A 20,227-nucleotide genomic window follows, 5' to 3' on the forward strand; every position below is an offset into this window, starting at 1 on the left:
GCTCCAAGGCAGCCAAGGGGTTGTTTTAGGAAGGTTTTCGACTGTGAGGCTTGCAGTGAGCTGGGCTGCCGCCTCGAGCTCCCCCTGTTTTGGGCATTTGCCCTCTTGGAGATTTTCTGGTTCCTAATTGGCTTGGGTTATCCATCTGTTCCTGTCCTAGTGGAATGTTGTTTAAAGGAGCCTGGTGACTCCCCACTGAGGCTGCTGGAGTTAAGCCAGAGTATACATATCTAAACTGCCCAGTCAGGGGCAGCTGCATCCGGGCAGCGCCCCCCAACCCCTAATGGATGTGATTGGATTAGTGATATCAGGAATTGTGTGATGCACTTGTTATATGACCTTGGACAAATCACTCTCTCTGTGCCTCTTGTTTCTCTTCATTAGTTAAGTGGCTTTTTTTAAAAAAGCACCAGAAACCTTTTATTCAAACAATATATTGGGTTCTTAAGATCAATGTATAAAGCAGACAATAGAGGTGCTTTGGCTAAGGTGGGGACTGTGGGTGTGGGGGATGCTCTGGAAAGTGGGAGAGAAAGTGACCAGAAGAGCCCTGCCTCTGTCACCCTACCTCTCCCTCCAGCACCCTACCTCTCCCTCCGTAACCCTACCGCTCCCTCTGTCACCCTTCCTCTCCCACCCCACACGCTTCATCCTTCCCTTTGGGATTCTCTGCCCCAGGCAGTCCTTCCCCAAGTCAAATCCACCTTATCGGGGGATCTATCACTTTTTACATGCTGTGATCCTAAATTCAATATGTTCAAATTAACTTTTTTTTTTTTTTAAAGACACTATACATTTGGGAAATCTTACATGCTAGATGCATTTTAAATTTGGGATATGGAAATAGATTTTCTTTCTCTTTTTCTCCTTCCCTCTCTCCCCGCTCCCTCCCTTCCTCCTCCCACCTTCTCTCTTTTCATCTTTTGTCCGAACTCTTCCAGGGGCTCCTTTAAGCTGACCTGGGTTCAGTCAGTCTCCCCTGTTCTCTGCTGGGTCCTGGCATGGACCTGTGTTTTGAGCTGGAAGGGCCCATGAAATCATCTAGTTCGACGTTCTCATCTTATCTATGGGAAACTGAGGGGCAGAGAGGGGAGCAGCACTGGTCTGATTCCCCGATTCCCTGGCAGCTCCACACAGTGGACACTCTTTGAAGTCTTAAATTCACTCAGGCAGGGGAGGAGCTATGACAAGTCTTATCTTCAGGAGCAGTAGGTGAGTCTAGGCATTCTGGACAATTCCAGGTGGCCTCATGGAACTTTCTGTGGGCCATCAACCCTCCTAGCTGCTCACTCCTTTGTCTGTCCATCTGCCCATTCATCTGTCCATCCATTCATTCATCCATCCACCCCTCCCTCCATCCAGTGTGTGTCATGGGCTTGTACATCTGAGGCCCCATTCTAGGAGCTATGGCACCTGCCCTACCCTCCAGCCTCAGAGGAGGCAGCAGCCCAGAAACAATCATAGCATGAAGGAGATGACCTCAATGTCATGGGAGAAGTCCACACATTCCAGGGGTCAAAGGAGAGGGTGATAATGACCAGGTTTGGGGAATGGGATCAGGGTGGGCTGCCTGGAGAAGGTGGCCTTTACACTGAACTTGGATGTTGAGGGTGGGGATCAAAAGATAAAACCGGAGAGGGACCTGCCAACCCAGGGATGTGAGTGTAAGGTGTGTTGGGGGGAAATGGGAGGTAAAATGGGCGAAGCAGCTTGGGCAGAATTTCTCTTCCATCCAGGGTGGTGGCCTTGGTCTCAGGGGCTGGGACATCTCTGTGATAGTCTCAGAGGGGCCGATAATCCCCTGGGCTTCTCTGTCCTCCTGGGGGTGGGAGTGGGGAAGCTCCCAAGGCTTGTGGCCCATGAGGCTCCAGGAGCTCACTGAGTCACACTCAGGGGTGCCTAGACTTACTTTGTGCAGATTCTCTCACCCCTCATGAAACTTCCATGGGGCCATTTGTGCCCCTGCTCCTGCTCTGGCTGCTGCCTGCTGGCTGCCCACTCACCACCCTCTCCAGGGTGGTTCCAGGCAGTTCTGCAGCATGTGTGGGCCCCTGTCCTGCTCCCCAGACTGCAGCCCCTGGCAGGGATGGCAAGACATTCCGTAAATTCCCAAGGGCCAGGAGCTATTCCTCTCTGGTGGCTGATTGGGGGCCTCTCAGCCCGTGGCTTCATCAATGACTTATTAGGGACCCCAGATTCAGCCCCTGTGCTTGGGTGGTTCTAACAGATTTGGTGGCCACTGTATGGTGGTTTCAGGCTTGACCTGCCAAGGGATGTCCTCTGCCCTCAAGCCCCAATCTCTCTTTCCTTTCGCAGGCTGATTCTAAAGTTTCCTTTATGGGAGTGAGGCAGTTCAGGGAATGGGGATTCCGCAGGCCTGAATTTTTTTTTTTTTTTGAGGTGGTTTTGCTCTTGTTGCCCAGGCTGGAGTGCAATGGCTCAATCTCGGCTCACTGCAACCTCCGTCTCCCAGGTTCCAGTGATTCTCCTGCCTCAGCCTCCCAAGTAGCTACGATTACAGGCATGCGCCACCATGCCCAGCTAATTTAGTATTTTTAATAGAGACGGGGGTTTCTCCATGTTGGTCAGGCTGGTCTCGAACTCCTGACCTCAGGTGATCTGCCTGCCTCGGCCTCCCAAAGTGCTGGGATTACAGGCATGAGCCACCGTGCGCAGCCCCGCAGGCCTGAGTTTGAATCTCGACTCTACGTCTTGTTAGCTGCGTGGACTTGGCCTGGTGATACCCACCTAAGCCTCAGTTTCCTCACTCGTAACTGCAAAATGGGGAATAAAACCTACCTATGGGATTGTTGGGGCTTTAAATAAAAATGTATAAAGCCTGAGTACAGTGCCAAGCACACAGTATTTAATTACAGGGTTAGCCCTGAGGGCACAGGCCTCAGCAAGGCCCGACACTCCCAGAAGAGGAGGAGGAAGAGAGGCCAGAACAGGAGGAGTGCTCTCCAGCTCCTGGGGCACAGGCCGAAAGCCCTTCCAGGTGGGTGGGCTTCTTGAGGCCCTCCCTGGGCCCCTGGAGGCGGCCCTGGCCCAACTAATTCTGGTCGAGCCCATCATGTTGCCAGGCAACCTGGGTCTCAGCTGCCACCCTAAGTGGCACAGTGCAGGGACACAGCACGCTCCGAGATCTGTGCTCCAGCTGCCAGGGCAAGGCTAGGAAAGGCCCTCATGGGCAGCTCTGAAGGCATGGCCAGGAGAGTCGCCCCCTTCTGGTGTACAGCAGAACGGCACCTCTTTCCTCAAGAGGGCGTGGCTGCATTTTGGAGCCTTTGTGCCACCTGGCAAAGAACCCAGCGCAGGGAACGGATTATGTGGATCCTGGAGCTCCCTTACACCAGACATCTGCCTAAGAACTCGAGGGCGGGACCCCAGGCTGATGCTCCTTAGCAGCAGGCGGAGGGGACACATGCCACTGTCCCCATGTCCCAGCACGGCTTTCTGTTCATCCGATGTCTTAAGCCAGGGTTGGCCGACTCAACTCAGGGGTCCAGGTGATGTGGCCGAGTGAGGTGGGCCAAGTGCCAGCGAAAGGGAGCGCGGGGCCGTGGGGAGTTGCAGAGCGCATGTCCAGTCTGAAGGGGGCAGCGGCCCGCTCAGCACCAGCTGGTGTTGCCATGGGGATATGCAGGCTTCGGTTGCCAGATCTTCAGATATTTTAAAAATAGCTTGAAATCTGGACTTTTGTGTGAAATTTTCCAATTGTGTAGGCGACCCCTCTTCCCACCTTCTGGAATCCCTTTGTCTTTTCTGCTTGAACCACCTAAAGGGGTCATCAACTCCATCAAGTGATTCCTTGCAGAGGAAGGTAGGATCTCCTCTGATTCGTCCTCACAGTTCCTCCTTGCTGGCCTTCAGGAGTTTATTCACCAAGCAAACATTTATCCAGCACCTGCTCTGGGCTAGGCCTTGTGCAGAAATGGATTTTGAAGATGGGAGGAAATGGAGAAGACACAGAGCATTGCTTTGGAGAATGAAGGAAGAATGGAGGGCACAGGTGTCAGGCTCCCTGGGACACCTTCCCACCGCTTCCCAATTGGGATCTCCTATCTGAGCTATGAGGTCTCCTCCCTGTTACGCCATCCATGCTTTGGGTGGAGAGCCTCGTTCCCACTCAGCATCTCTTTTCTCATTGTTTCCAAGGCTGGGTCTTTCTTGGCTCCCCAAATCACACCTCCTCCGAGAGGCTTTCCTGGACCATGCTAGCTAAAGCAGCTTTCTCTATACTGCCGTACACTCTTTATAGCACTCATCACTGTCTGAAATGACACACTTGCTTATTATCTGCCCTCTCCCCACCCAACTATAAGGCCACAAAGGCAGGGCCTTCCTGAAGGATGTATTTGCTGCTCTCTGAACCCTTGGCAGGAGTTTGTGAGTTTATATTCCCCAGACGCTCTTCAGGCACAAAAAGCTAGACTAGAGGTTTTCAACAATGTCCTAAGGGTCTTTAAAACTCTGGAGTCACCTCCATCATCTGTAGTCCTTTTATCTCCACTGGTGTGTCCATGGCAGGGCCCTGCTTTCTGCTGTCCTTTGGGGCCCTGGAAATCCCAGATCTGTTTTCAGGAAACATCCTTAGCAGAGGTAGTGCTCTGCCCCAGACCACACTTGCTGGGACTCAGTTTTCTCGCCTGCACAAATGGGCAGAATCGTAATTGTTGCAAGCTCGTAGGGGTGTGAGGAGGGGAGTGCATGTTGTCCTGTAAGGTGGTAACCCCAAATTCTGTCATGAAGTATGGTGTCCCCTGGGTCCTGGCTGGAAGCTTGGAGCTCATTTTATACCTACCCCCACCAAGCAGCGCATGTATTCTGCCTGCCTTATTTCCTGCCCACAGCCCTTGCACAGGCCTGCTCTGCAGTTGATCTCCCTCAGCATGGCGGAAGAGCTTAATGATAAAGATGGGCTGAGCCTCCAGGAGCAGACAGCATGGGAGAGAAGTCACAGATGCAAGGGAAAATACTCGGAGCCTATGAAATCCCCTCAACTGTTCCCCTCCCCCACCAACCTTGTCCTTGGACTTGCAGTGTCCCTCCTGGGGAGGGGGATTGGCAGATGAAAGTTTATCATGATGAAGGCAAGGGCCAGTCACAGCTGAGCTCCTGCATATAGAGGACTCGGCAGCAGGGACTAGTTTGATGATAAAAACGACAGCAACCATACACATAGCTGCTTGTCAGGGGAGGGAACCTGGTGCTGGGGGTGAGGGCAGGAGTTCACTGTTGGGTGCATTTGTATCTGCTGAACCCACAGCGTTCAGAATCATAGATGGCTATTTATCTTAGGCAGGGGGGCACTGGTGGCCCACCCCAGAGCTCTGATCTCATCTTAGCTTCATCGGTGCTGTTGATGAAATTCAGAAAAGTAAAGTTTATCAGGTTTGCAGAGAACCCAAGACTGGGATACAAGGTGTCTAAGTAGGAGAACAGAATCAAGATCCAAAGCTATTGAAAGGTTGAATACTGGGCCTGCTTCCTTCTGGCAATGTAATTTCAGATAAGTCTCATAAAGTTTTTGAGCCCTGATTTTCCCATCTGCAAAATGGGGACAATGCCACCGACACTGCAGTGCTGTAAGGGTTAAGAAGACAGCCTACATAGAGCACCGAGCAGAAGCTGTATGCCTGGCACACAGTAGCCCCTCACTCACTGGTGGCTACTGCCGTGATGAATACCAATGTGAGCTCCTTAGGCCAGGAGCCTTGTCTTTCGTTCCTGTATTCCTGGTGCCTGGTATGGCGTGGGCACTGAACAAATGTTTGTCAGATGAATGAACAAGATGAATTTGACAGGGATAAATGTCAGTTCCTGGACTCGGATCCAAAGACCCAGCTGCACAAGGATGCAGTGGGGGAGAAATGGCTTAGCAACAGCACATGTGAGAAAAGCCGAGGGATTGAAACTGACAGAAATTCAGTCAACATGAGGTGGCTGCCAAAACCAGCCAGGGCAAACTTGGGTAGCATTATCAGAGGCTGGATGCTCAGAGGACGGAGGCCACGGTGGTCAGACCAGCCTCACGAGCCACAGACCCTTGTACATTTCGCCTGTAGGGAGGCTGGCCAACCAGATGAGGTGGGGAAGAGTCCTAAAGACCACATATCATGAGATACGGCTGAAGAAACCGGGGCGCTGAGCTTGGAGAAGAGAATCCCAAGGCACGTGGCGGCATTCAGATCTTGCCTCTTCCACTTGCTCTGGACGATCAACAGCTCCAAGTCCCAGTTTCCTCATCCGTAAAATGTGCAAGCCACAGGTTGGAGGTCACGCCGCTGCTGGAGAAGGGCAGAAATGGGAACCCGAGCCTTACTGGACCCAGCCCCCCTCCGCCTCCCTCCTGAGCTCTTCAGCACGGAGGTTGTTCACGCTGAGGACAGCTGGCAGGGAAACTGTGGGTGGCCAGAGGCGTCTGTTTCCATTTTAGGGGTTGGACCAGGATCACAGGGGCAGCTCCTTCCAGCCCTAACCCTTCCTTCTCCTTTTCTCCACTGGTGGCTGATTCTGTAGTCTGGGTGCTTTCCTGGCGGCCAGCTTCCCTCTATTTGCATGGTTTCTGCGTGTAAGATTTTGTGTGCAAAAGGCTGGATCTGTTCCTCTTCTTCCCAGAAACCGCCCGGTGCCTGCAGTGCGCCCGCCTGGTGTTCCCTCTGCTCCCTCTGGTGGCTACGGCGGGTACTGCACAGGGCTCAACAGAGCCAACCAGAGTAGCCTTGGAATCAGACACCTTGGTAAAAGTCCCGGCCCTCCATCAACAGGTGAATGGATAAGCACAGTGTGGTATAACATACAATGGAATATTGCTCAGCCTTAAAATGGAAGAAAACGATGACAACTGGATGAGTCTCAAAAACATTAAGTGAAAATAAGTTGGCACAGAAGGACAAATATTTTATGATTCCATTTATAGGAGGTATACAGAACAGGTAGATTCAGAGACAGAAAGTAGAACAGAAGTTACCAAGGGCTCACAGAGGGGGAAGAGGGGAATTATGGTTTAATGGGCACTGAGTTTCTATTTGAGATGATGAAAAAGTTCTGGAAATGGATAATAGTCATGGTCACACAACATCGTGAATATACTTAATGCCACTTATTGTACCCTTAAAAATGGTTAAAATGGTAAATTTTGTGTTATGTATATTTCATTACAATAAAAAGTAATAAAATATACATAACACAAAATTTACCATTTTAACCATCTTGCTACCTAAGGGCTGCATGAGCTTCATCAAGTCACTTAGCTTCTCTGGGCCTCTGCTTCCTCATCTGTAAAGTGGGGAGAGCAATAATGCTTACCTCACTGCCACCACCCTGGTCCAAGCCACCATACTTTCTCACCTGGAGGATTGCAAACTGCCTCCTTGATGGTCTCCCGGCTTTACTTTGGCCCTCCCCAACAAGTCTTTTTCTACTAAGCAGCCATAACATCTAGAAACCTAGGTCAGATCAGTCACGCTCCTGCTTAAAATTCTCCCCACACTCCTCTTTTTGACCAACAGGATCTGGTCTGTGATCACCTCTCCTCCCTCAGTACTTTCTGCCACCTCTCCCTCACCAAGATATTACTCCATGCTCCTTTTGCCTCCAGGCCTTTGGCCTCATTTGTTACCCTGACTTGAATGCTGTTCTCCTGATTGTCTTACGTTGCCGGGTCGTCCTTGTCATCAAGGTCTCATCTCAAATGTCACCTTCTTTTTCTAGGGATTTCATTTCTTACCAGCCACTCCAATGTTGCCTTACCTTCTAGCCTTACTGTTATCACCTCTGTCTTGTTTGATTTTCTTCATAGCACCTGTCATGATCTGAAATTGTCTTCTCTGTGAAACTGGGTCATTTTATGGGCTGGATTTTGTAGAGTGCAAAGTAGGATATAGTTTTTATTTTTCTTCTGCCTCCATCCTTGCACTTGCTCTGTTGCTTCTCTCTCCCCACATTGTCTTAGTCCATTTTCTGTTGCCTCTAACAGAATACCACAGACTGGGTAATTTAAAAAAATAAAAAAAGAGATTCATGTGGCTCATGGTTCTGGAGGGTGGGAAGTCCAAGAGCATGGTACCACATCTAGTGATGGCCTTAGTGCTGCATCATAACATGGTGGCAGGCATCACATGGTGAGAGAGGGTGAGAGAGTGTGAGACACAGAGAGAACTGGGGGTTGAACTTATCCTTTTACCAGGAGCCCGCTTCCAGGATAACTAACCCACTCCTCTGATAACAGCGTTAACCCACTGATGAGGGCAGAGCCCTCATGACCTAATCATATCTTAAAGTTCCCAGTTGTTTTTTTTTTTTTTTTTTTCCAGACGGAGTTTCACTGTTGTCTCCCAGGCTGGAGTGCAGTGGCACAATCTTGGTTCACTGCAACCTCCACCTCCCGGGTTCAAGCGATTCTCCTGCCTCAGCCTCTCAAGTAGCTGGGATTACAGGTGCATGCCACCAGACTCAGCTAATTGTTGTATTTTTAGTAGAGATGGGGTTTCACCATGTTGGCCAGGCTGGTCTTGAACTCCTGACCTCAAGTGATCCACCCGCCTTGGCCTCCCAAAGTGTTGGGATTACAGGTATGAGCCACTGTGCTGGGCCCCCAGCTATTAATACCATCAAAATAGCAATTAAATTTCAACATGAGTTTTGAAGGGGACATTCAAACCATAGCACCCCTCCTTGAAAATGTTTCGGCTAAGTATAGTTTACCCATTTTTTTCAGGTATTAGATCAATTTCAATTTTAGACATTAAAAGTCTGATTCTTTTAGGAGATGTACATTGAAGGATTTAAGAACGAAGAGTCATGATGTCTGAAGCTTGCTTTCAAGTGGTTTAGCAAGACCATCTATACACACATACACACAATGTTAACAAGTTTTGAATCTAGGTGGTGAATATATAGGTATTTATTATACTATTCTTTCAACTTTTCTGTATGTTTGAAAATTCTTATAAAATGTTGGGCAAAAAGGAAACTGCTTTTGTCAAGTTAAGAAAATAAACCCAGTCCTATCTAAATAAAAATATTTATCTCCCATCCAATATAAAGCTTCTCCTTTCAAGCTGACCAGGCCTGGCTTTCTGCAGTGGGGAAGGTTGGGGGGATGGGCAGCGGGTGTATGGCCAATGTCCTTACTCTCTCGGATTCACCTCTCCTCCCACTCCTGGCAGCTGCTTCAGCTCCTTCAGGGTCTGGGAAGGGAGGAGGGAGGAAAGAAGAGGAGAGGGCTCCTCAATTGTGCTCTTGTCATCCATCGGGGGTGTACTATTGGGCTTCCCCCTCCAGGAACTCTGCCCATACCATTGTTTTGTTTTTTTTTTTTTTTTTTGAGATGGAGTCTCACTCTGTCACCCAGGCTGGAGTGCAGTGGCACAGTTTTGGCTCACTGCAACTTCTGCCTTCTGGGTTCAAGCAATTCTCCTGCCTAGGCCTCCCTAGAAGCTGAGATTACGGGTGTGCACCACCACACGTGGCTAATTTTTGCAATTTAGTAGAGACGGGGCTTCACCACGTTGGCCGGGCTGGTCTTGAACTCCCGACTTCAGGTGATCCGCCTGCCTCAGACTCCCAAAGTGCTGGGATTACAGGTGTGAGCCACCGCGCCCGGCCCCCACACCATTCTTGATGTGAGTGATGCCCAGCTGATCTCTCACACTCTGCCCAGTACTACCAAAAAAGCCTCTTTCTGCTGGGGTCGCCTTCTGCTCGCAGGTAGCCTCTTGGGTGAGGTCCCATTGAGGGGGGAGTGTATTAGTCTGTTCTCATGCTGAGAATACAGATACCCAAGATTGAGTACTTTATAAAGGAAAGGAGGTTTAATGGACTCGCAGTTCCACATGGCTGGGGAGGCCTCACAATCGTGGTGGAAGATGAAGGAGAAACAAAGTCACATCTTACATGGTGGCAGGCAAGAGAGAGTGTGTGCACGGGAACTCCCCTTTATAAAACCATCAGATCTTGTGAGACTTATTCACTATCATGAAATCACTATCATGGGAAATGCCCACCCTCATGATTCAATTACCCCCTACTGGGTCTCTCCCATGACACGTGGGAGTTATGGGAGCTACAATTCAAGATTTGGGTGGGGATACAGCAAAACCATATCATTCCACCCCTGGCCCCTCCCAAATTTCATGTCCTCACATTTCAAAACCAATCATCCCTTCCCAACAGTCCCCCAAAGTCTTAACTCATTCCAACATTAACTCAAAAGTCCATAGTCCAAAGTCTCATCTGAGACAAGGCAAGTCCCTTCTGCCTATGAGCCTGTAAAATCAAAAGCAAGTTAGTTATTTCCTAGATAACAGTGGGGGTACAGGAATTGGGTATATACACCCATTCCAAATGGTGGCAACTGGCCATAACAAAGGGGCTACAGGCCCCATGCAAGTCCAAAATCCAGCGGGGAAGTCAAATCTTAAAGCTCCAAAATGATGTCCTTTGACTCCATGTCTCACATTCAGGCCACACTGATGTGAGAGGTGGGTTCCCATGACCTTGGGTAGCTCTGCCCTTGTGGCTAGGAAAAAAGGAGCGATCACGTAACATTCCTGAACACCAAGGTATAGTACGGTGGACATTCCTGAGCCCTGCTTTGTCCCTGATAAAGGGATAGGGTTAATGTTAGGGTTAGGATTAGGGTTAGGATAAGGTTAGGATTAGGGTTACAACGGGCTGGGAGGGGGGTGGGGGTCGGCAGGGCTGTACTTCTTTTGGAGGTTTTCTCGGGCAGAATCAGTTCTGTTTTTCTCCTAGCTTCCGGTGGCTCTGGGTTTTCCTTGACCTCTGGACGCACTCTCTGCACTCTCCAATCAGTGCCTCTGTGGTCACACTGCCTACTCTGCTGTGGGTGGAATCTCCCACTGCCTCAATGGTCATAGGACATTTTCCACTGGATTTAGAGCCCTCTCAGGTAACCAGGATGAGCTCCTCCCTTCAAAACCCTTAACGTTTTTTAAAAAATTAATTAATTAATTTTATTTTTAGAATTTTTATTTCCATAGGTTTTTGGGGAACAGGTGTTATTTCATGACACAAATAAGTTCTTTAGTGGTGATTTGGGAGATTTTGGTGCACTCATCCTCCAAGCAGTGTATACTGACCTCTATGGTCTTTTATCCCTCACCTCCTTCCCACTTTTTCCCCCTGAGTCCCCAAACTCCACTGTGTCATTCTTATGCCTTTGCATTCTCATAGCTTAGCTCCCACTTATGAGTGAGAACATATGATTTTGGTTTTCCATTCCTGAGTTACCTCACTTAAAATAATAGTCTCCAGTTCCATCCTGGTTGCTGTGAATGCCATTAATTCATTCCTTTTTATGGCAGAGTAGTATTCCATTGTATGTATATACCACAGTTTCTTTATCCACTCGTTGATTGATGGGCATTTAGGTTGGTTCCACATTTTTGCAATTGTGAATTGTGCTGCTGTGAACATGGGTGTGCAGGTATCTTTTTTGTGTGATGACTTCTTTTCCTCTGGGTACCCAGTAGTGGGATTGCTGGATCAAATGGTAGTTCTACTTTTAGTTCTTTAAGGAATTTCCACACTGTTTTCCATAGCGGCTGTACTATGTAGAAGTGTATAGCAATGTAGAAGTGTTCCCTGTTCACTGCATCCACACCAACATCTATTATTTTTTGATTTTTTTGATTATGACCTTATTCTTGCAGGAAAAAGGTGGTATATCGCTTTGTGGTTTTGATTTGCAGTTCCCTGATCATTACAATGCCATCCCCATCAAGCTACCAATGACTTTCTTCACAGAATTGGAAAAAACTACTTTAAAGTTCATATGGAACGAAAAAAGAGCCCGCATCGCCAAGTCAATCCTAAGCCAAAAGAACAAAGCTGGAGGCATCACGCTACCTGACTTCAAACTATAGTACAAGGCCACAGTAACCAAAACAGCATGGTACTGGTACCACAACAGAGACATAGATCAATGGAACAGAACAGAGCCCTCAGAAATGATGCCGCATATCTACAACTATCTGATCTTTGACAAACCTGACAAAAACAAGAAATGGGGAAAGGATTCCCTATTTAATAAATGGTGCTGGGAAAACTGGCTAGCCATATGTAGAAAGCTGAAACTGGATCCCTTCCTTACACCTTATACAAAAATTAATTCAAGATGGATTAAAGACTTACATGTTAGATCTAAAACCATTAAAATCCTATAAGAAAACCTAGGCAATACCATTCAGGACATAGGCGTGGGCAAGGACTTCATGTCTAAAACACCAAAAGCAATGGCAACAAAAGCCAAAATTGACACATGGGATCTAATTAAACTAAAGAGCTTCTGCACAGCAAAAGAAACTACCATCAGAGTGAACAGGCAACCTACAGAATGGGAGAAAATTTTTGCAACCTACTCATCTGACAAAGGGCTAATATCCAGAATCTACAATGAACTCAAACAAATTTACAAGAAAAAAACAAACAACCCCATCAAAAAGTGGGCAAAGGACATGAACAGACACTTCTCAAAAGAAGACATTTATGCAGCCAAAAACACATGAAAAAATGCTCATCATCACTGGCCATCAGAGAAATGCAAATGAAAACCACAGTGAGATACCATCTCACACCAGTTAGAATGGCCATCATTAAAAAGTCAGGAAACAACAGGTGTTGGAGAGGATGTGGAGAAATAGGAACACTTTTACACTGTTGGTGGGACTGTAAACTAGTTCAACCATTGTGGAAGTCAGTGTGGCGGTTCCTCAGGGATCTAGAACTAGAAATACCTTTTGACCTAGCCATCCCATTACTGGGTATATACCCAAGGGACTATAAGTCATGCTGCTATAAAGACACATGCACACGTATGTTTATTGCGGCACTATTCACAATAACAAAGAGTTGGAACCAACCCAAATGTCCAACAACGATAGACTGGATTAAGAAAATGTGGCACATATACACCATGGAATACTATGCAGCCATAAAAAAATGATGAGTTCATGTCCTTTGTAGGGACATGGATGAAACTGGAAAACATCATTCTCAGTAAACTATCGCAAGGACAAAAAGCAAAACACCGCATGTTCTCACTCATAGGTGGGAATTGAACAATGAGAACTCATGGACACAGGAAGGGGAACATCACACTCTGGGGACTGTTGTGGGATGGGGGGAGGGGGGAGGGACAGCATTAGGAGATATACCTAGTGCTAAATGACGAGTTAGTGGGTGCAGCAAAACAACATGGCACATGGATACATATGTAACAAACCTGCACATTGTGCACATGTACCCTAAAACCTAAAGTATAATAATAAAAAAAAAAGATGTTGAGGATTTTTTCATATATTTCAAAACCCTTAACTTAATCACATCTTTTATCATTTACAATTATATTCCCAGGTGTTGGAGTTTAGGATGAAGATGTATCTTTTTGGGAACTGCCTTTCAGTCCACTACAAGTGGATCTGGAAAGCTAGATTGACTTCGCTCAATTTTGTAAAGGTGGAAGGAGAGAAAGAATGTGGATGAGGATTGTTTTCTCATTTGACCCAGCAATCTCATTTCTGGACAAATACCCAGAGGAACAGAAATTATTCTACCATAAAGACACATGCACATGTGTGTTCACTGCAGCACTATTCACAATAACAAAGACATGGAATCAACGTAAATGCCCATTAGTGATGGACTGGGTAAAGAAAAAGTGGTACATATACACCATGGAGTATTGTGCAGCCTTAAAAGAAGAATGAGAGCATGTCCTTTGTAGGAACATGGATGGAGCTGGAGGCCATTATCTTTAGCAAAGTAACACAGGAACAGGAAGCCAAATATACATGTTCTCATTTGTAAGTGGGAGCTAAATGATGAGAACACATGGACACATGGGGGGAACAACACACACTGGGGTCTATTGGAGGGTGGAGGATGGTAGGAGGGAGAAGAGCAGAAAAAAATAGCTATTGGGCACTAGGCTTAGTACCTGGGTGATGAAATAATCTGTACAACACACCCTTATGACACAATTTTACCTATATAACAAACCTGCATTTGTTCAGTTAAAAAAGAAAAAAAAAAGAGTGTGGGTATGGGAGGAAGCAGGCACCCGGAGAGCCTGGGGGTGGAGGTTTGCCATGAAGCACACAGACCCAAACTGTGTGCGTCATCCCTTGTGCTGAAATTGACCCTGACCCTCAGTCTGTTCTCTTAATTTCCATGTCATTAGAGGAAAATCCAAACTCCGGTCTTCAGAATACCCATTTCAGACCCTGCCACAAAAACTCAGATTCCCATATGACGTCTGTCTATTCATTAGTACTGTGTGGCCAATGACTCCCTCCACCAACCCTGGCTTAGTGATTTAAAACAGCACCTTTGTACTAGCTCACAATTTCTGTGTGTCAGGATTCTGAACCTGGCTTAGCTGGAAGTCTCTGGCCCAGGGTCATTTGTGAGCTGGCAGTCAAGCTGGTGGCTAGAGCCAGGGTTTTATCTAAAGGCTCTTTTGGGGTAGATGATCCAACTTCATGTGGTCATTGTCAGGTTTCAGTCCCCCACCGTGTGGGCCTGTCTGCATGGCTACCTCGCAGCATGGCAGCTGGCTTCCTCTGGAGTGAGCCGTGAGAAAGAGGGACTCTGACTCTCAAGATGGAAGCCGCAGTCCTTTTATAATGGAATCTCGGGAGTGACAGCTTGTCACTTTTGCTGTTTTCTATTTGTTAGAAGCAAGGCAGTAAATGCAATCCACACTTAAGAGGGAGGGATTACATAAGGGTTCCAATACCAGGAGGTGGGGATCATTGGGGCACCTTAGAAGCTGCCTACCACAGCCCCCAAAGTCTAATATACATAAGACATAAAATGAATTATCTTTAAGGTTAATCATAGATTTATTTCCTAATTTATGATAATAAACTCAAACACTAGGGGGCTGTGGGGGAGATGGGTGTTATGGTTTGGCCATGTCCCCACCCAAATCTCATCTTGAATTGTACTCTCATAATTTCTATGTGTTGTGGGAGGGATCTGGTGAGAGAGAATTGAATCACGGGGGCAGTTTCTCCCATCTGTTCTCCTGGTAGACAGTAAGTCTCATGAGATCTGATGGTTTGATAAGGGGAGACCCGTTTTGCTTGGCTCTCATTCTGCCTTGTTGCCGCCATGTAAGAAGTGCCTTTTGCCTTCTGCCATGATTGTGAGTACTCCTTAGCCACATGGAACTGTAAGTCCATTAAACCCCTTCCTTTTGCAAATTGCCCAGTCTTGGATATGTCTTTATCAGTGGTGTGAAAACAACTAATACAACGGGGATGGTTAATGGGTACAAAAAAATTAGAAAGAATGAATAAGACCTACTATTTTATAGCACAATAGGGTGACTATAGTCAATAATAACTTGATTGTATGTTTAAAAATAACTAAAATAATGTAATTGGATTGTTTGTAACACAAAGGATAAATGCTTGAAGGGATGGAGACCCCGTTCTCCATGATGTGATTATTTCACATTGCATGTCTATATCAAAACATCTCATGTATCTCATAAATATATACACCTGCTGTATACCCACAAAAATTAAAAATAAAAAAATAGGTAGGGTGCGGTGGCTCATGCTTGTAATTCCAGCACTTTGGGAGGCCAAGGTAGGTGGATCGCTTTAGCTCAGGAGTTTGAGACGAGCCTGGGCATCATAGTGAAACCCCGTCTCTACCACAAGAAATACAAAAAATTAGCCAGGCATGGTGGTGCATGTTTGTGGTTCCAGCTACTCGGGAGGCTGAGGTAGGAGGATTGCTTGAACCTGGGAGGCAGATATGGCAGTGAGCTGTGATCACACCTCTACCCTCCAGCCTGGGCAACAGAATGAGACCCTGTCTCAAAAACAAAATAAAACAAAATAAAACAAAAAACAAAACAACAACAAACACACACACACACAAAACCAAAAAACAAAACAAAACCCCCAAAAACAAAAACACGAAAAACAAAAAAGTCCCATATAAATTAGTTAAAAAACCCCGAAACACCTTAAAACTAATGTTTATGTTCCCAAATCATCAATGAAACTGACATAAATGTCTCAGTAGGATTTTGAGTTAGATGGCTTGATCCCCTTCTCCTTTTGTTTTCCTAGAAGGGCCTAGAGAAGTTAATAACATTTCTGGAATAAACACAAGAGTATGCTAGCATTGAACCCTAGGTCTCCCCAGTTTTTCATCCTAGATGTGCCCAGGTTCCTGACAGGGGAGCAGATTTTACGAGGGACCTGCCACTGTGTGTCAGTCCTCAGCTTCTCCCCTCAGTTGACTTTATATTAGTTTCTTAGGGCTGCTGTAACATGGTCCACCAAACTGTGTGATTTAAAAACAACAGAAATTTATTGTCTCACAGTTCTGGAGGCTGGAAGTTCAAAATTAAGGTGGTAGCAGGGTGAGTTTTTTTTTTTCCTGTTAAAGAATGCTTTATTAATACAAACACAAACCCTAAAGCATGAAGAAATTTAAATATTTATGTCATAGTAAACAGGTGGCAATTCAACATTCAGGGTCAACAGAAGGGTTGAAGGAGACTGCAACAGATTGGGTTCCCATGGTGGAGAGGGCATCTTCACAGGCGAAGGCGGACCCAGCTGAAACAGCTTTTCAAGCTCTCTCTCCTTATCAAGGATCATAAGAGGCACTCCACTCAAGGGGAGGCCTGCAATCTGGTGCACTTCAGGTTGGTTAAAACTCTCAAAATCTAGAAGATTGAAGTGAAAGAATTTTTCTATTTCTGGATGGGCATTATCTGAGGCAGGAACAGAGCTTTTTGCCTTAACAGTCTTCCTGGTATCTTTTTGGCGGAGAAATTTGGGTGTTTTAGTTTGAGGAGTCTGTTGGTCTTTACTCACCTTTCTGTAGCCCTGTTGACAGTTCCAAAAGCCTTTCTGGTAGCTTTAGGTAAGGCTGGTAAAGCACTGGACATTTTGCCAACACATGGTGTTGAAACTTGAGATCTCCCCTCTAAGGCTTTGATTGAAGGTCCAGATCCCAGCTTCAGCCTGTCTTTAGGAGCTGCATGGATACCTGGTTCTCCATTCTCCTTATCAACATAGATCAGAGCAGGGTGGGTTCCTTCTAAGGGTTCTAGGGGAGACTCCGTTCCATGCCTCTCTCTTTGCTTCTGGTAGCCCCAGGCATTCCTTGGCTTGTGGATGCATCTCTGCTGTGTTCCATCTCCACATGGTGTTCTCCCTGTGTGTCTGTGTCTTCTTGTATGGACACCAGTCATATTGGGTTAAGGGCCCACTCTGCTCCAGTAGGACCCTGTCCTGACTAATCACATCTGTAACAAGTCTATTTCCAAACATGGTCACGTTCTAAGGACTTCACTATATATTTTTGGGGCCACAATTTAGCCCATGACATACCCCTGAATGATGAAAAGAGTAGAATTTGGGACATTACATTTCTAAGTAGTTAGAAAAACTACTTTTGTTTATCTAATAAAGGAGGTATTTGAAGTTGCCCCTTCAGCTTTAATGTTTTTAAAAACTTTTGACTCTAGGGCTTGCCTGATGGGTTAAAGGCTGTCCCAGTTTTAGCCGCAGGTCAGTCATTTCACCTGCACCCTTCTTTGCCCTCAGGTATGGATTAAGGACCTGGAGGCTGGAGGGGTTTTTCCTTTAGCAAGTGTTCCTATGACAAAATACTGAGCTGTTGACTGGGGCTGGGAAGAGGGGATATCCTTAGGACTCCTGTAGAGAGTTTATTCCAAGGTGTCTCTAAAGCCTCTTGGGCTTTATCTCTATGTTAAAACTCTCTTTTGGGCTTTTGGGATGCGGACTGGCAGACCCTGCATGCCTGGAGGATGCTGGGCCACTGGGAGCTGGCTCATCTTACTCTGCTCCAGGCTAGGCACTGAAGAAGCTCCATGAGCCGTTTGCACAGCTGCAATGAGTCCTAGAAGAGGGCTTCTTACCTGGTTCCTGAATCAAGAATCATTTCAGCGTTAGGTGGGATCCATCCAGACCAGTCACCTAGACAGTTCCTTAAATTGGGATTTTATTTTATTATTATTTTTTTTGAGACGGAGTCTCACACTGTCGCCCAGGCTGAAGTACAGTGGTGTGATCACCGCTCACTGCAAGCTCCGCCTCCCAGGTTCAGGCCATTCTCCTGCCTCAGCCTCCTGAGTAGCTGGGACTACAGGCACCCGCCACCATGCCCAGCTAATTTTTTGTGTTTTTAGTAGAGACAGGGTTTCACCGTGTTAGCCAGGATGGTCTCGATCTCCTGACCTCGTGATCCGCCTGCCTCAGCCTCCCAAAGTGCTGGGATTACAGGTGTGAGCCACTGCACCCAGCCAATTGAGATTTTTTTTAAGCAAAGAAAGAGGATATATTGAGAATGATGGAACTCCTGGTCTGAAATGAGAACTATATATAACTCCTGGATTTTTTTCCTTTCCCTCATCTCCCCGGCAATGGATTGAATGTTTGCGTGACCCCACAAATTCTTATGTTGAAATCCTAACCCTCAATAGGACAGTATTAGAAGGTGGGGCTTTTGGAAGGTAATTAGATCTTGAGAGTAGAGCCCTCAAGAATAGCATTCCTGCCCTTGAATGAGAGCCACAGAGAGCTCTCCAGCCTTCTGTCTGCCATGTGAGGAGACAATGTGAAGACAGTAGTCTTCAACCTGGAAAAAGGCTCGTACCACAGCCTGACCAAGCTGGCACCTATCTCAGATTTCCAGCTTCCAGAACTGCGAGAAATCCATTTCTGATTTTTATAGGCCACCGGTATATTGTATTTTTATGGTAGCAGCCTGAACAGACTCAGGCCTGTTGGCTTTACTTTCACAATGGAAACCAGTCTTTTCACTCCTCATTCTCTGCTGCTTCCTTTCTAATTCAAGTTACCATCCTCCGGACCCCTACACTCATCTTCCAGCTGGCCTCCCTCCTCCATCCCTGTCTTGTACAATCCATCTTCCACCTAGAAGCCAGAATGGTGTTTTAGAAACCTGAATCCAAGCATGTTATCTCTATGTTAAAACTCTCATGCATTTAAAAATCTCCACAATCTGGCCCCCGTTTACCTTTATCTGACACCACTCGTGTTGATTTTTTTTCTTTTTTGAGATAGAGTCTCACTCTGTCACTCAGGCTGGAATGCAGTGGCTCAATCTCGGCTCACTGCAGCCTCCACCTCCTGGGTTCAAGTGATTCTCCTGCCTCAGCCTCTTGCTGTAGCCATGATTATAGGCGCATACCACCAAGCCTGGATGATTTTTGTATTTTTAATAGAGACGGGGTTTTGTCATGTTGGCCAGGCTGGCCTCGAATTCCTGGCCTCAAGTGATCCGCCTCTGCCTGCCAAAGTGCTGGGATTAGAGGTGTGAGCCACCGTGCCCAACCTCGTGTCGATTCATTTCTTCTTATTGTCTTTTCCTTTGCCCACACTTACCCTCCTCTCCCCTTAGAATGTACACCTTGGAGAGAAGGGACCTTGTTTGTCCCAATCATAGAGACAGAGCTGTGCCTGGCACTTGGTGGATGCTCAGTCAATATGTTTACAATGCAAATGGCAGAGACAGAAATTTAGGCAAGCAACCATGGGTTTTCTGTATTCAGTTCTGATATCGACTTTCAGTCCTTTTCACCAAAGAATTGGCAAGAGTCCTGAGCCAGGTGCTGGAGGGGATGATTGGGACTTCTAGGCTCTGCAGATACGCTTTTGCGTGTCCCAATATTTTTCTTTTACACACCGATCCATGCCTTGGTGGCCCTTTTCACATACAGCTTTCATTCTCGCCAATGTAGTTATGCAATGATTGTGTCAAGTACCGGAACATTCCACGAGAGGGCAGTAGAATATAGTGTTCAGAGTTAGGGATCTGAAGCCACTGACTGCCTTGCCATCTATTCCCTTCCAGGAATCATTTTGGAGACAGGGCAGCGATCATTTTGAACCATGATGATATGAGGGCAACCACCTAGGGATGGCAGAAGAGCAAGCTGGATCAAATGGCCATATAACACATAAATCACTATGGTTAAGAACTTAGTACTGCCTGCCATTCCCTCCTGCCCCCTAAAGACAGGCTGCCTGGGTTAAAAAGAGGAGCAGGAGGGAGGTGATATACATTACTTCTGCTCACATCCCATTGTCCAGAAAATACTGCTTGCTGAGGGATCATATGGCTACACTTTCCTATAAGAACGACTGTGAAATGTAGCCTTTTTTCTTGGTGGCCAAAA

General features: G+C 46.7%; 1 pseudogene; it reads right to left on the minus strand.

Annotated features, from left to right (window-relative positions):
- Positions 1 to 16,518: 16,518 nt before the first annotated feature.
- Positions 16,519 to 19,775, minus strand: LOC100594867 (annotated as a pseudogene).
- Between the last annotated feature and the right edge of the window lie 452 nt (positions 19,776 to 20,227).

This window comes from Nomascus leucogenys, chromosome 4 (genome assembly GCF_006542625.1).
Source record: "Nomascus leucogenys isolate Asia chromosome 4, Asia_NLE_v1, whole genome shotgun sequence".
In the NCBI taxonomy this organism is placed as follows: Eukaryota; Metazoa; Chordata; class Mammalia; order Primates; family Hylobatidae; genus Nomascus; species Nomascus leucogenys.